Source organism: Macrobrachium rosenbergii, chromosome 55 (assembly GCF_040412425.1).
Source record: "Macrobrachium rosenbergii isolate ZJJX-2024 chromosome 55, ASM4041242v1, whole genome shotgun sequence".
NCBI lineage: Eukaryota > Metazoa > Arthropoda > Malacostraca > Decapoda > Palaemonidae > Macrobrachium > Macrobrachium rosenbergii.
Window position 1 is genome coordinate 14823992 of NC_089795.1, and position 14457 is coordinate 14838448.

The 14457-nt window shown below is 40.8% G+C and overlaps 1 protein-coding gene and 1 long non-coding RNA gene across 2 annotated transcripts in view; both read right to left on the minus strand.

Moving 5' to 3' along the window:
- The window catches only part of LOC136835138 (uncharacterized), a 33997-nt gene that overhangs the window by 2134 nt on the left and 17406 nt on the right, over positions 1-14457 (minus strand). The gene's annotated exons all lie outside the window — the stretch shown is intronic.
- Positions 160-13587, minus strand: LOC136835140 (uncharacterized). The gene is made up of 2 exons (XR_010851992.1): positions 13448-13587; positions 160-1736 (listed from the first exon to the last, which is right to left on the minus strand). It is a non-coding gene; the product is annotated as an uncharacterized lncRNA (long non-coding RNA).

Here is a 14457-nt window from a genome sequence, read left to right on the forward strand (position 1 = left end):
GACTGTTGTGGGATGCAGTCAGGGCATAGGACTAAGAACCACATTCCAGAACACATGCTGACGTCCAGAGGATTAATGCCCTCTGAAGCTACCCCCTTCCAGGTTGAAAGATCTGTGTGTATGTATGCTGGTGTACCACAGGCTATAAATCATGACCAGTTTTGTCTGTTTTTTTTTTTTTACATCTTCTAGAGGACTAATGCAGTGTGGTATAAATTTACATTGTATATGCTAGGGTGACTGTACAAATGAGCATATTAATGGTTGAAAAAATACTTGAGTGTTTTTCCATGCAGGTGGCTCACAACTTTGCTGTTAGGCATAGGTAATTACTTTCTTTAAAAGCTGTATATACTACATTTTATACGTATTACTTTCGAAATCAGTGGATCAAGTTTTTTACATTCTTGGCTGTTATTCATATTCTTAAACAGACTTTCTTATATAAAACTGGATTCAGTAATATTTCTTTCCAGTATATTATGGGAATGAATATCTTTACAGCATTGCCCAACAGATGACATGATTTGAATTACCATAAGCAAAAGTTGCTACGTTCTGTACATATCTTACACATTTTAATGCTGTTTTATTCATTTTACCAGTGAATTTCCAATTTAAAATATAAAAAATTCTCACATGATATTCAGGGGTTACATGTATGCAACCCTCTGTACTGTCAGGCCAGTTCTTAATAAGTGGTGTTTTATCAGTGCATTGTTTTTCTTAAATGCTACATGAATCTAAACTTTGGAAGGAAGTAGAGGATATCTTTGAAATTATGTTATTATATGGTAGTAAAGAGCAGGGTTGTGTTTTATGTTTCCCTCTAGTATAGGCATGAGAAGTTTTATGCTGCTCTTCGTACAACTTCTAATACAGAATTCGGATATTTTAATTTTTTATTCCCTACATTCTTTACATATATGTCATTGACAATTTATTTGAGGCTACATATTTGTAATGCTCACTAAAACATGGATTAGAAAGCTGATTTCTTTACTTTTTTGCTTTGTATAAAATAAAAATGCACATAGGCAAATCAGTTTTCATGTCCATGTGATTGGGAATACAGGCAAGAAATTAAAATATCTGGGTTTTCTACTGGACATTGCAACAAGAGTTACAAAAAAAAGACAAATAGAGAACACAAAACTTGCTCATACTACGATATTATAATAACAGTTTCAAAGATATTCCCCATCTTAAGAACTTCAGAGTTTATGTAGCATACCAGAACAGTAATACTATGAAACAAGCACCTATAATGAACCCTCCCAATAATAGTCAAGGACGTTTGTATTGAATCCCATATCAGTCATTTGACAAATTATTTTTTTTAATCACCGGGAAAGAGAGAGAACAGTGTAGAATGCATAGGAGACCAGTGTAATTTTCGTTCATGTTAGTAAAAAAGTCATCTGCCAATTGGGCAGGTGCTAAAAAGATACTGGAAGGAAGTATTACTGAATCCAGTTTTATTTATAAATGAAAGCTTCTGTAAGAATGTGAACACCAACCAAAGATGTATGAGCAAGTTGTGTGTGCTGTATGTTTCTCTGTTGTTATTTGCACAAAATATTCTTTTTCGCCACTCGTGCTGCAATGCCAAATACAGAATCAGGATATTTTATTTTTTTGCCAGCATTTTGGCACCCTTTGTTGACTGGCACCCTTTGTTGACACGCATGGTTCGTTCAGCCAGGAATCTGATGTCTCTACTGCCTCTCAACAACCTTGAGCACCGCGCGCAGGTAAGTGGAAGAGAAAAAGTTTTTATTTCATTTTTTAAGTGTATTTTTATTGTGTGTACACAAAATAGGAACTGTGTTACATGGTAGTGTACTGTATGTGCACTATACTGACTGTACTGTGTGGTGTAAGAAAGAAAAGTAAAGTTCTGTGTTGTTGTTTAGCTTTTATTTTTATTTTTATTCTGTGTAGACATTACTATTTTTACAATACAAAATAGGAAAGAAAATACAAACCTTGTTTCACAAAAATAATATACAATACGGTAGTGCGCCATATGTACAGTGCCTACCATTGTGTGTTGTTTTATATAAACATCATATCTTGTTACAAATATGGAAAAAGGTATTGTAATAACTAATGGTTTAGCATTCATTTTCAGTTTATTGTGTTGGTTGTTTTATATAAGCCTACTTATTGTATGTGGTTATTCAGTTTTGACAAGAGGGAGGGTAAGGATGTGGTGTTTCCGTTTTTCACCCATAGAGTGTTTTTTTTTTTTCATCATATCCAGCAGGGCTTTGGATGTATTAATCAGGATACGGATTAATACATCCAGGCGTTGGACCGGGGAAAGAGTTTTGGGGTAAAGCTTTTGTTACTCATTAGCTTAAAACGCACTGCGTCTTTTGACTCGTCATCACGCGTCATTTTGTGTGTTGCTTTTAATTGGCTGAGACAGGTACCTCACCAGTATTGAGGAAGGTGCGTGGGTGGCGAGCACTCGTGTTATTTTGTAAATTTACGCCCTGTTGGTGAAAACTGATACGCCATTATGTTTTTCCTTTTGAACGGCCGATAGAGATGTGCATTATATCATGAAAGTCTCCTTCTCTAACTGGCTGCATTTGAAGAACACCAATGCACTTCGTTTGCTTTCTGAACAATTGTTAAGTGTTCACATGTAGTGATGCTTTCTTTTCAGCAAGTGCTCTTGTTGCAAACCCTGCAGTATTGCAGGTGCCGTGTATTTTGCGTATGGCCACACCACCTAAGAAGGCCAGAAGATGTGTACCCTCAAAAAAGGCCAGAAATCGTCAAGACTCTAGGCCAGGTGGTTGTTGCACACATCATGGTGGAGTATGGTATCGCACATTCTACCCTGGACATCAAGGCTGCTAAAGACATGCTGAAGAAGTATGCAGTGGACTTTGGGAAGAAGACTTCAGAAGTCAGGCCCGCAAGGTCATGGTTAAGCCTTGCCCTAAGGAACTTGAACAGTAGACCTTGATCTGGTTTTGTAAGCAAAGGGCGGCTGGCATGCATGTGCATGGTGCTGAATTGAAGTGTGCAGACACAAAGTTCATAGGTCTGCATGGGGTTGCTGACTGTAAGGCATCCGGGGTTGGCTGTTTTGGTTCGAGATATGTGCTTTCCAACAAGGAGAGTCATGGCAAAGCTGTGGATGCTTCCAAGGGGGGATGGAAAAATTTCGGCAGATGTTGAAAGACTTGATGATGTGGCGGAATTTAAAAAACACAAAAACAATACACAACACATACACAGAACATATAACCACATACAATACTCACTCTGATCCTCAGTTTGCTGGAGATGGATGAAGGTGTCCACTGTCGCCAACACAGTAGACAAATTACACAAACAAAACAGAAAAACAGACTTTCAGCAAAAAAACGAGCAAAAAGAAGGCACATGCGACAACAATGACATCCAGGCACACGACTCACAGAGCATACAATAATCCACCATCAATGTCCGCGCACAGGGCATCAGCTCAAGACTCCCTCCAAAACCGAAAAAACTCCCTCGACATTTGCACAGACAGACAGCACCGTAAACAAACTAACGACCTCATCCCTCTTCCAACAACCGAAGCACACACTAACGACAATTACACTCTCTCTCTCTCTCTCTCTCTCTCTCTCTCTCACAAAACGTTGGGAAATGCTAAATACAAACAAGTTTATTCATCCCTCTGTAATTCTCCCCCTTTTAGCATTCCCAACCAACACCTTCACTGCATTCAAATCGCCTTACGCCCAACACCCACGGATGCTCACTAGAGTCCTCTAGATCGCGTTCGGCGAACGCATAATCATTCTGGGAATCATTCTCTCTTCTAACTTGACTTTAAATTCACATCTTCTCTCCATTCTCTCAGATTCGCGCTATCTTCTTCACTATTGCACCCTCTCAATTTCATCCACAATCTCATCCTATACCCACTCTAACTCGTTCCCAAATACCTCCCAATTCTTCAGCTAACCCATCCCATTCGCTCATTGACCTTTCCAATTCTTGCAACGATTCATTCATACTTTCAATCACTCGTATGTACTGCTACAGCTCTCTTACTCTTACACTTTCGCTCACCTCCAGCCATTCACCTAACCCCTACGTTCAGTCAACTCAGTTATATCAAACCCGCATATGCTATACGTTCTATCATACATCCATTCATCAAGTATTACACGCTTTATCACTCATTTCCCACTTTAGCCCTCACCCCTATCCACAACTTACGACCACTCCGTTCACTCACGTTCTTCCCTTTCTTCGTTTCCTACCATACTCTATCAAAACAAATTGCTGATCCTCCATACACAAGCTCTCATGCATGCTTGGTTCACCCACATTCGATTTCAACCATTTGCCTGCCCATTCTCTCTCACATATTCCGGTACATCCCTTCCCATCCACGCAATTTGGTTATGATGCGATCATCTTCTCTCACACTACCATCTACACATACTTCCTACAACATAACTTCAGCCCACTGGGACAAACCCCAACCTTCATACGGACCTTAAATTTACTACCATACACACTTAGTACATTTCCAACCGCCCTTTCTCGGTGCTTCTTCCAACACTTTCTCGCCCACCTTGTAACTTTCCAGACCTCTCATGTGCCTTCTTCCCATACCTCCCTATGCTCTCAGATATACCCAATCTAGGTCTCACTATCTTTTCAAAATTTAATACATATTTAGGAGACATACCAATACCCTTATGCAGTGGCGTTGTATACCCTGGCAACTTGCCCAACATTTACAGCCCAATCATTATGCATTCACTCATCATCGTAATATCTCTGTCAAGCATTCTCACCGTTAGTTCCACGCCCAATCGTGCACTAGGCATATCGGCGTAGAGTACACATGCTCTATACTGATCACTGTATTTGCCGACTCATCCAACAAATTCAGGCCATTGTCCTCCAAAATTCGCGTCAGCGCACACACACATTGTATCATACAGCCCACCATTCGCTACAGTCACTCTTTTTTGTTCCGAATCGCTACCTGCATGTAAACTTACTCAAATGATCTACCATTACAACGCCATTTCCCACATGTCCTCCTAGCAGTCACAGGCAACGACACACAATCAATCACAGCCATCTCAAATAACTCTTTGCATCTGCAATTGCCCAACACAGGTGGATTCAGCATGCCACGCGATGCCACCCTTCGACGTTCGCACACGTAATCGCGACATCCGCACAAATTTTATTCAATCCAGGCACATTACAATCTCTCTCTCATGCATTCCTAATTTTATTTTTCCCCAGATGCAAACCTACTCATTACACTAATAAACACATACCTGGCTGCATCTTCAGAAAACACTGGCACATACACTTCCCATCACATTTCCTTCCTGATAAAAAATAAACTATACCTTTGCTACAACAAATCTCTTATGCCTTTATATAGAATTCTAACTCAGACAGCCAATTTCCTACTCTTATGCCTCTAACACCTCTCTTAACATACTTATTCTCATGCACTGATTTTTGCATCTGTAATTTCCTCTTCCTCAACAAATCGTTTTCATCCTTGCAATATCTACCATACCTACAAAACTAGTTTTAGACACATCGCCTCCTTTAATGGGTATTTCCTGCCGCCCTTTCTAAATTCCCTCTGACATCACACTTATATCATGCATTCCCTCATAAAATCAATTCCTAATAAAAACATGTTGGCATAAATTATTCTCATCCATGACTACAAAATTATGTATTATTTCAAATCCCCCTAACTGAATTTTTAATTGTACCTCCTCCCATACTAACACACTCCCTTGTCCCAAACCATGTATCCTTACACTCGTTGATTTTCTTTTTATATCCCAATGCTTTCCAATTCACTACTACTGTGCTGCTCACTATGACAACGTATCGTATCTACCAAACTACAATATTCACTCTGATTCACCACTACATTCATTACTAATTTACCTTTAAACTTCATGCATGCGCTCTCACGGCTACATTCACCTGCTTAGCTTCCTCACAGCCATCCCTCCTATCGCATTCATCTTCAACGAATATCCTCAGCCCCCTACCCTTGTTCCCTGTTTTACACTCACCTTTCTTAACCAGCCAGCTACAATTATCCTTTCCACATTGAACATTTAAAATTACATTCGTACCATTTTCATTCACCCTTCCTTTATACTCCACCGGCCTATTCCATCCAAAGAACAATCGTACTGTAATTTTAAATATTTCAGCCACTACCAACAACACTTTCACTAACTTTTCCTCCTCATCTAATTTACTTCCTTCCTCTTGTACTCCTCCTTCCGGCATTTCCTCATCACCTTTTCCGTATGTTCAGCCTTGCAGGTACTCCGTCAATCCAACCCATTTGTTTCAAATTACTCCAGCCCCCAGTTGAACGTTCCACACTCGATTCTCCCCTACATGCTGTTGCTTTACCACAAATCCTACAGGTACTTGGTCCAGGTCCCATTAAACCTAGCCCTATCATCTCGTTCAGTCCACATGCAGCGACATAGCATCTGCAACGCTATATTCTGTCTACCTTGTACATACTCTACCTTAAAACTAAACTCATTTCAAAATCCTCTATCGTTCTCATAATTGTATTACCTCTCCTTTTTAACCATATATACTAGCGGTCGATGGTCCGTCCATTATCACAAAATCTACCCCATACAAAAATACTTTCACGCTTTCACACAAAACCTGTAGCCCAATTTCCTTTTCAATCACGAGTCTTTCAACTCTGGCCTTCAAACGCCTCCATACGCAGTACTCCCAGTTGTTTCTTCCCCATTCGCCTTCTGCATTTAACACCAGCATCCCTCCATACTATATTTACTTGCATCCATTATACAGTTCTAGTTTTCGCATTCTCACTATAGTCCGGGAAAGCCAACGTCACGTCTCTTTGCAGCCTCCTCTTTCCAATCTCTCGACGCTTGATCATTCGCTCTCATCCCATTTTCAATCTTTTCAAATTTCTCTTCCCCGTCCATTCAGTAAGTGGTTTCCAGTCTGAACAATCTTTATAAACTTCCTTCCAAACTCAATTAAACCTAGAAATCCTTTTCAACTCACGCACGGTCGGGGACGTGAAATTCCCCTTACCTTGTTCACAGACTTATCACTCTTCCATACCCTCTTCCACTCACCATATGCCTAGGAATTCCACCTCCCCAGCCAACCAAGCACACTTTCAAGTTTTACTTTTATTCCTACTTCTTCAACCTTTCTAACTCGTTCAAGCAGTTCCATATTCTCTTCTACAGTCTCACTCGCAATCAAAATGTCATCTATAAAAGCAGTTACTGTGCGCAATCAAACCCAGCCAGAACCACATACATTGCCCTTTGGAAGGCAGCAGGTGTATTAGCCAGTCGAAACTGTGCCGGAACTGGTAGTGGCAGGAACTCACTAGAAAAGAGCCATGTGTGCCTGCTCCCTTCCTCAGAGGCATCTGGTAATAGCCTGCAGATCTGATTTTGTAAACATCATTCCATTCATCTTGTACACACATTCAGACACCCACATTCATCGAATCGCTCTTTTCACAGTTACTTCATTCACCTTCCAGTGTCCACACATTCGCAAACTTCCATCTGGCTTATGTACCGGTACAATGGGGGCATTATTCAGGCGCTCGTGCTCCCTTTCAATCCTCCCACCCTCCTCAAGCTCCTCTTGCCTGCTCCTCTATCTCACGATTGATAGACGGAGAAAAATGTCAGGGACGCTGATGTAAGTGTCGTCTTCCAGAACTATTTTTAAATTCTGGGCTTGATCCCCCCAAAATCCTCGTCTCACAACTCAGTACCTCGCCTATCCCACAACATTCTCCTCAATCGTTTCTCACGTTATCACTTATTTTTCATCTACCTTTACTCTTTCATTAACTCCTCATACGTCCAAATCATTACTCCTTTCAAATCACCTGTCATCACCTGCCGTACCTTCACGTACCTCATCATCCATTCACAGTATGCGTAATATTCCACGCAATCTCCTCACATATTATTCCTCGGACTCGCTTCTTTGACACTCAGCTTGTGACGTTATATATACCTCGGATCTCCCATGTTCAAAACCCATCATATACACACACATTTGCCCCTATTACTAATTTATTTACGTCTATACCCTCAACTACATACTCACAACTATCATTATTGGCTATCCAGAACTATCCGTATGCACTTTCACCTCACAACTACTCCAATCTCATGGCACTTTACCCTCTCTGTTCGCAATTACAGGCACTCTCTTCCACAATTTTGTTTCAACCTACCATCTTTAAATACAAATCCCCAAGCACATCCCCTTTCATCACGTAATTTAATCACATTCATAGGACGGACCACCATCCCGCATTTTTCAAAAACTCACATCCCAATAAAATATCATATTTATCCCATTAGTACTCTCAATCACACAAAATCACTTTCATCCATCACTACACCCCCAATTTCTAACCGTTCACACTCTTTAACCACTGCTACCTAAATTTCAATCCCTCATACTTCCCCTGACAATTCCTAATTTCACGTATTCCTCAATTTTCTCACATCCATTCTTAAATATGACATACTACACGGTATCTACTAACGTAATCAATCTCTTACTCCTTACAACACTTGCACCTCAGCATAAATCAGTCTTTCAGCAAAGCCCCCTCATACAACAACCCCCTCATTACATGCATCTGCTTTGCTTGCATCCCTAGAGGATCCACCCATTTGAACCTCCTTCACACTCAGTTTCCAGATTCCGCTGTCACATAGTCACCTCTTTCGTCTCGCACTTGATACATGCCCTTCCATTCCACAATTCTCGACACACTTCGCTCTCGGTTCTGAACACATTCTCATAATGCCATTCTTATCACAGTTGCCACATATTACATTCACTCGGGTACCTTTCTGACCATTAGCAATGACTCACCTGTCACTTTCTGTAGCATTTAACCCCTATCTTTGCATTACACTCACTTACTAATGTCGATTACACGAAACACGCTCCTCTGAAAGCCCACCTACTCATTCTTTGTATGTCCTTCCTTTCCCACATCTAAAACACTTCGCTCGACTTCCGCTGACCGACCCTTTGTACACTACTATCTAACCCACATCCAACCCCGTTTGTTCCCTTACCGACCCACCATTCATCTCACTGGCACCTCTACATTACTTGCTCTTACACTCCTATGTATTACACTATCGGCCATTCTCACTGGGCCCCTCAACACTGCATCCTAAAGCTTCCAAACTCTGGCACTCTCTCATCTACCCCAGCCCTTACACTTACACTTCTGCTCTCTTTTATAACCCTGTCAAGCTCATAATCTTCACAATTTCCAAAAATTTCTCCCCAAGTCAACCTTTCACTCGTCCATCTTTTCTTCTCCTTCCGCTTCAAGTTCACAGATTCTCTAACTCCATCTGGCACTGTCCCCTAACAACTAGTACTAACTCCACATTCATCCTATCCCATCATTCCCAAACTTCTTCCCTTGCCAACGTCTCAGCCTACAAGCATACAGCGACAAGGTTTCCCCAGCTTTTTCATTCTTGCCTCATCAAATTCATTTCTTCCTCTTACTTAACACTCGCTTTCATCGTCTGGCCTCCAACTAGTCTAGCTTTCACCTTGTCATACTCAACATCTCCCCACCTCATAATAACCCTATACATATCAAGCAAAAACCCAAATTAAATATTCTCCTAACTCTGTGCCTCTCTTACTTTCCCCATACTTATCCTGACTAAAACCTTTCATACTCCCTAAAGAAGTCATACATCCCTATTCCATGCTCAGTATACCTTTCACCAGGGTACCTCTCCATACATAGCCTTTCTCACTTCTTTCTCACTTTCACTCTCACTTCCTTTCACTTTCCTCTATTCTTTCATACCCTCTTCGAATACAAAGAGTCCACTTCCACTTACTTACATTCATCTTACTCATTGCACTCTTCTTCTTCCTCTTTTTATCCACTTTTATCCATCCACCTCACTATCACTAGTATCTTCACCCTCTCCCTTCTTTCCTGCCTTTCCCACTTCCTTGCCCTTCTTACCAGTTTCCTTTCCTTTTCCCTTCTTCCCGTTTTCTTCCCCTGACTTATCCTTGCTTTCCCTCTGTTCCTTCCCTTGCTTTTCATTCCCCTTTTTCTTACCCTGCCTCTCATTCTCTCGTTTCTTACTTCCTATTTCCACATCACTTTCATCATTCACGCTTCCATCACTTCTTCTCCTTTTCTTTCTCTCTTGCCTTACGCGTTCCAGAGGTTTTCCATAACAGCCCTTCTCCAACACCCTTGAACATACCTTTCACCATTTCTTCCACACTTTTCATCATTCCCTCCAACTTTTTATCCATCCTCTCTTCCCCCATTCCTCTCCTCGGCTCTTTTCATCTCCCCTTTCATTTCTTCTTTTGCACTCCTTACTTATTCCCCCATCTCCTCCAACGGCTCCTCAACTCCTCATTTCTCACCCCTCAGCCTCCCATTCTCCTCTCTTGCCAGCCATAACTCCTCTCTCAACCTCACAGTTCGTCTTCATTTCCTCGATCCCACACTGCACTAGCCACTAATCTCAATTGCAGCTGCCAGCTGCCCACGTTGGGCACCAAATATTATGGCAAGAATTTAAAACACAAAACAATACACAACACAGATACACAGAACATATAACCACATACAATACTCACTCTGATCCTCGGTTGCTGGGAGATGGATGAAGGTGTCCACAGTCATAACACCTGATGAACAAAATTACACAAACAAAACGGAAAAACAGACTTTCAACCAAAAAAAACAGCAAAAGGAAAGAGACACATGCAGGAACCAGTGTGGCATCAACGGAAAGCACACGACTCACAAGAAACATACAATAATCACCATCAATGTCCGCCTTGCACAGAACTCAATCAGACTCTACTCAAACCGAAAAAAACTCCTCGACATTTTCGAACAGACAGCACCATAAACAAACTAACGACCTCATCCCTCTTCCAGCAACCGACACTTTTTGCTAACGACAATTACACTCTCTCTCTCTCTCTCTCTCTCTCTCTCTCTCTCTCTCTCTCTCTCTCTCTCTCTCTCTCTCTCTCTCTCTCTCTCTCTCACAAAACGTTGGGAAATGCTAAATACAAACAAATTTATTCATCCCTCTATAATGAAAAAGGAGGGCCTTATTTTAAATCAAATCTATAACAGTGATGAAATTGGTCTATTCTATCCTCTGTGCCCACTGGCATTTTGGATGACGAGAAGGAAAAGAATTTACCAGAGTGAAAGCTTTCCAAGGAATGCTTGTCTCCTTTATGTGCAAATGCTTCTGCTAGAATTGTTGCAAACCATTCATAGTTGGACATGCAAAGCAACCATGTGCCTTGCGTGGGTTGATGGATAGTCTCCCAGTAATTTGGTATCATTTGGCAAAGGCTTGGTATACCTCCAAGATCATTTCTATTTGGTTCCATAATCACTTTAGTACGGAGGTTGTCCATCATCACACACAGTACCCTGGCATTACTAGACATCAGGTGAAGGCTTTGCTTTTCGTCAACAATGCATCTGCTCATCTTACCAAAACAAGAGTTGGTTGGTGGCAAGGTCATGTTAGGGTCATGTTTTCTTCCTAATATGATTGCACTTATTCAACTGATGGACCAAGTAGTTATTGTTGAAACGAAATGGCTGTACTGAAGGAAGTTCCTGGAGGAGGTGATGGTGGTGTTCAAGTACACTTAGGAGAAGGAGCAAGGCTTGGATACGCATGGGGAATGGGGCCATCAACAACACAGTGTCACGTTGTATGCAACAAAAATTCACAATTAGGCACGTGTTACAAACTTACCAATCAACTATCATGGTGGAGGTGGGCTGATATCGATTCTCCTTTTCAGTTTAGTCCTGTTTATATACAGGTTCACCGTTTTGGATGAGCTGCTTCCCTCTACCTCTGTGATGCTCTTCTGCTTCATCATGCCCCTTCTCTGTCAAGTCCTCCTTCACATAGTCATTCCATTTCTTTCTTGGTCTACCTCATCTTCTACCCTGCAATTCCATCTCCATAGCAAACCTTTCAATATGGTCTTCTCCCTTCTCAGTAGGTGTCCATACCATCTCAGTCTCCCCTCCTGCACCTTCTTTGATATTTTAACCACCTTTGTTGACTCTCTTATATTCCTAATCTTACCTTCCCTTGTTCCACTGCCTTATGGAACTGTCCATTTAGTCTTAGTGGCACTTTCGTCACAAAGGACTCCAGAGACAGCTCTCTGATTTTTCCAGCCTGCTTATATCCAATGTTTTACTTCCTCATCCATTTTTCCACCAGCCTCTATTACAGACCATTTTTTTTCCACCAGGCTCTGCTATAGACCCTTAGGTGGGTTGATATCGATTCTAAATACAAACAAGTAAAATATGCGCTGAAGTTTCTTTGGCGCAATCGAGTTTTTGTACAGCCGCTATAATCAAGGCCACCGAAAATAGGTATATCTTTCGGTGGTGTCGGTATAATGCTGTATGAGCTGCGGCCCATGAAACTTAAACCACTGCTCGGTGGTGGCCTGTCCTACAGTATATCCATGCCAGAAGCACAATTATGGCAAACTTTAACCATAAATAAAATTAAACTACTGAGGCTAGAAGGCTGCAATTTGGTATGTTTGATGACTGGAGGGTGGATGATCAACATGCCAATTTGCAGCCCTCTAGCCTCAGTAGGTTTTAAGATCTGAGGGCTGACAACAAAGTGCAGACAGATAAGTGCATACAGACAGACAAACCTGGCACAATAGTTTTCTTTAACAGAAAACTAAAACCAGAATTTGAGGGGTGCATGTATCCTACAGCAGAGTCAGTATAAACTTATACCTCATTTGATGGCTCACGGGTCAAAGTCATGGGATTTTCGTTGTTCCGAAAGCAGGCAGCGGTTAAATCCACTGGTGATGGAGCACTTATCACTTATAATAAGGCGGTTCCCAAGGTATAGTGAACTGGATATTAAATGAAATTTGCGGCTTAAAAATTCAATTAGTTATCTTAGAGTTGGGTTGATATCACTTGTAAGTACAATAATCTGAATTCGACAGACTTATGTACAGCAGAGCCGGTATCAACTTATACCTCTATGGCTCATTGGTCAAAGTCACTATTTTCAGTTTCTAAGCCTGACAACAGTAGTTTATATATGTTTACTATATATATTTTTTTATTTATGAATTTATTGTATAAGGATGTGACAACCCCACTGCCATATTTCTAAGCTGCAGTTTACCAAGATTTGGCTGAGTGAAGCAGCATTTTGCTTTCATTTACAAGGTCCATAGATTGTTCCTGGCTTACCACAAACCAGTCGCCCCAGCTGTTAAAGGGCCATTATCTGCTAGTGTCGAGAAAACGGTGTGGGGCTAGTAGCCTCACCTTTCAAAGATCTGGCTGTTCCTTTGTCGTTCCATCTTCTCCAAAGGGGGAAAGAGGTTTAAAAAAAAAAAGATATTTGACAGTTATTTATTTCCTTCTAGAAGAAAAAAAATGCAAATTTTCTCTTAAACTACTGAATATTCAAATAGCTCACCAGTAGTATGTAGAACCCCAGAACACAGTCACCTCTTTCTTGAGTGCACTCTCTAGCTTCTGAATATTAGCCATTCTTTTTCCATCCCTCTCCCTCTCTAATAGTGCTGTGCTCTCTTAGCTTTCCCTTCCTTCTTCGTCCCATCACTTATGATTTATCCACACTTTTCATCAACAAAGTGTATTCCATTCTTCACATACTGTCATGCTGTTTCATATCACTGATCTATTATTCACTTAGCCTAAACATTTAACCACCACTACATAATCTATTATTCACTTCAATCCTTCCTAAACATTTAACCAAACAGATTCACTTTATTTAATTTCTTGAACATACCCACTTCCATAGCCACGAACTAAGGAGTCCCTTCATACTTTTCTTTGGTGTCCATATGCTCCTCTGCTCTTCAATATCTTTTGCATACATCTGGCTACCTTCCTTCCTTCACATAATCTGACTTGTTCCTGTCATCCATTACATATATTGCCAAATAACTATACAAATCAGCTGCTGCTATTTATTCACCATCCATACTGATATTCATTGTTACATCTTTTGTTTCCATTTACTATCATAACATTACTGTTGCTTGCTCACATTCACTTAACAAGTATTATTCCATCTCCCTGGTTCCCCGTATACTTCATAATCTTACTCTCTCGCTCGCATTTACTTTTTAACTCATGTTGCTCAAATGAAAACACTTACTTATGTGCCCTTGCAGTGAGCCTGATTCAAAGATTTCATTGTTGCAGACAATTTATTTAATACCATGCATATGAAAATTTTTTTCCAAACAATCAATTTTCCAGACGATCATGGGAGTGCATAGTGTTGTTGGCGGTGTTTCTTG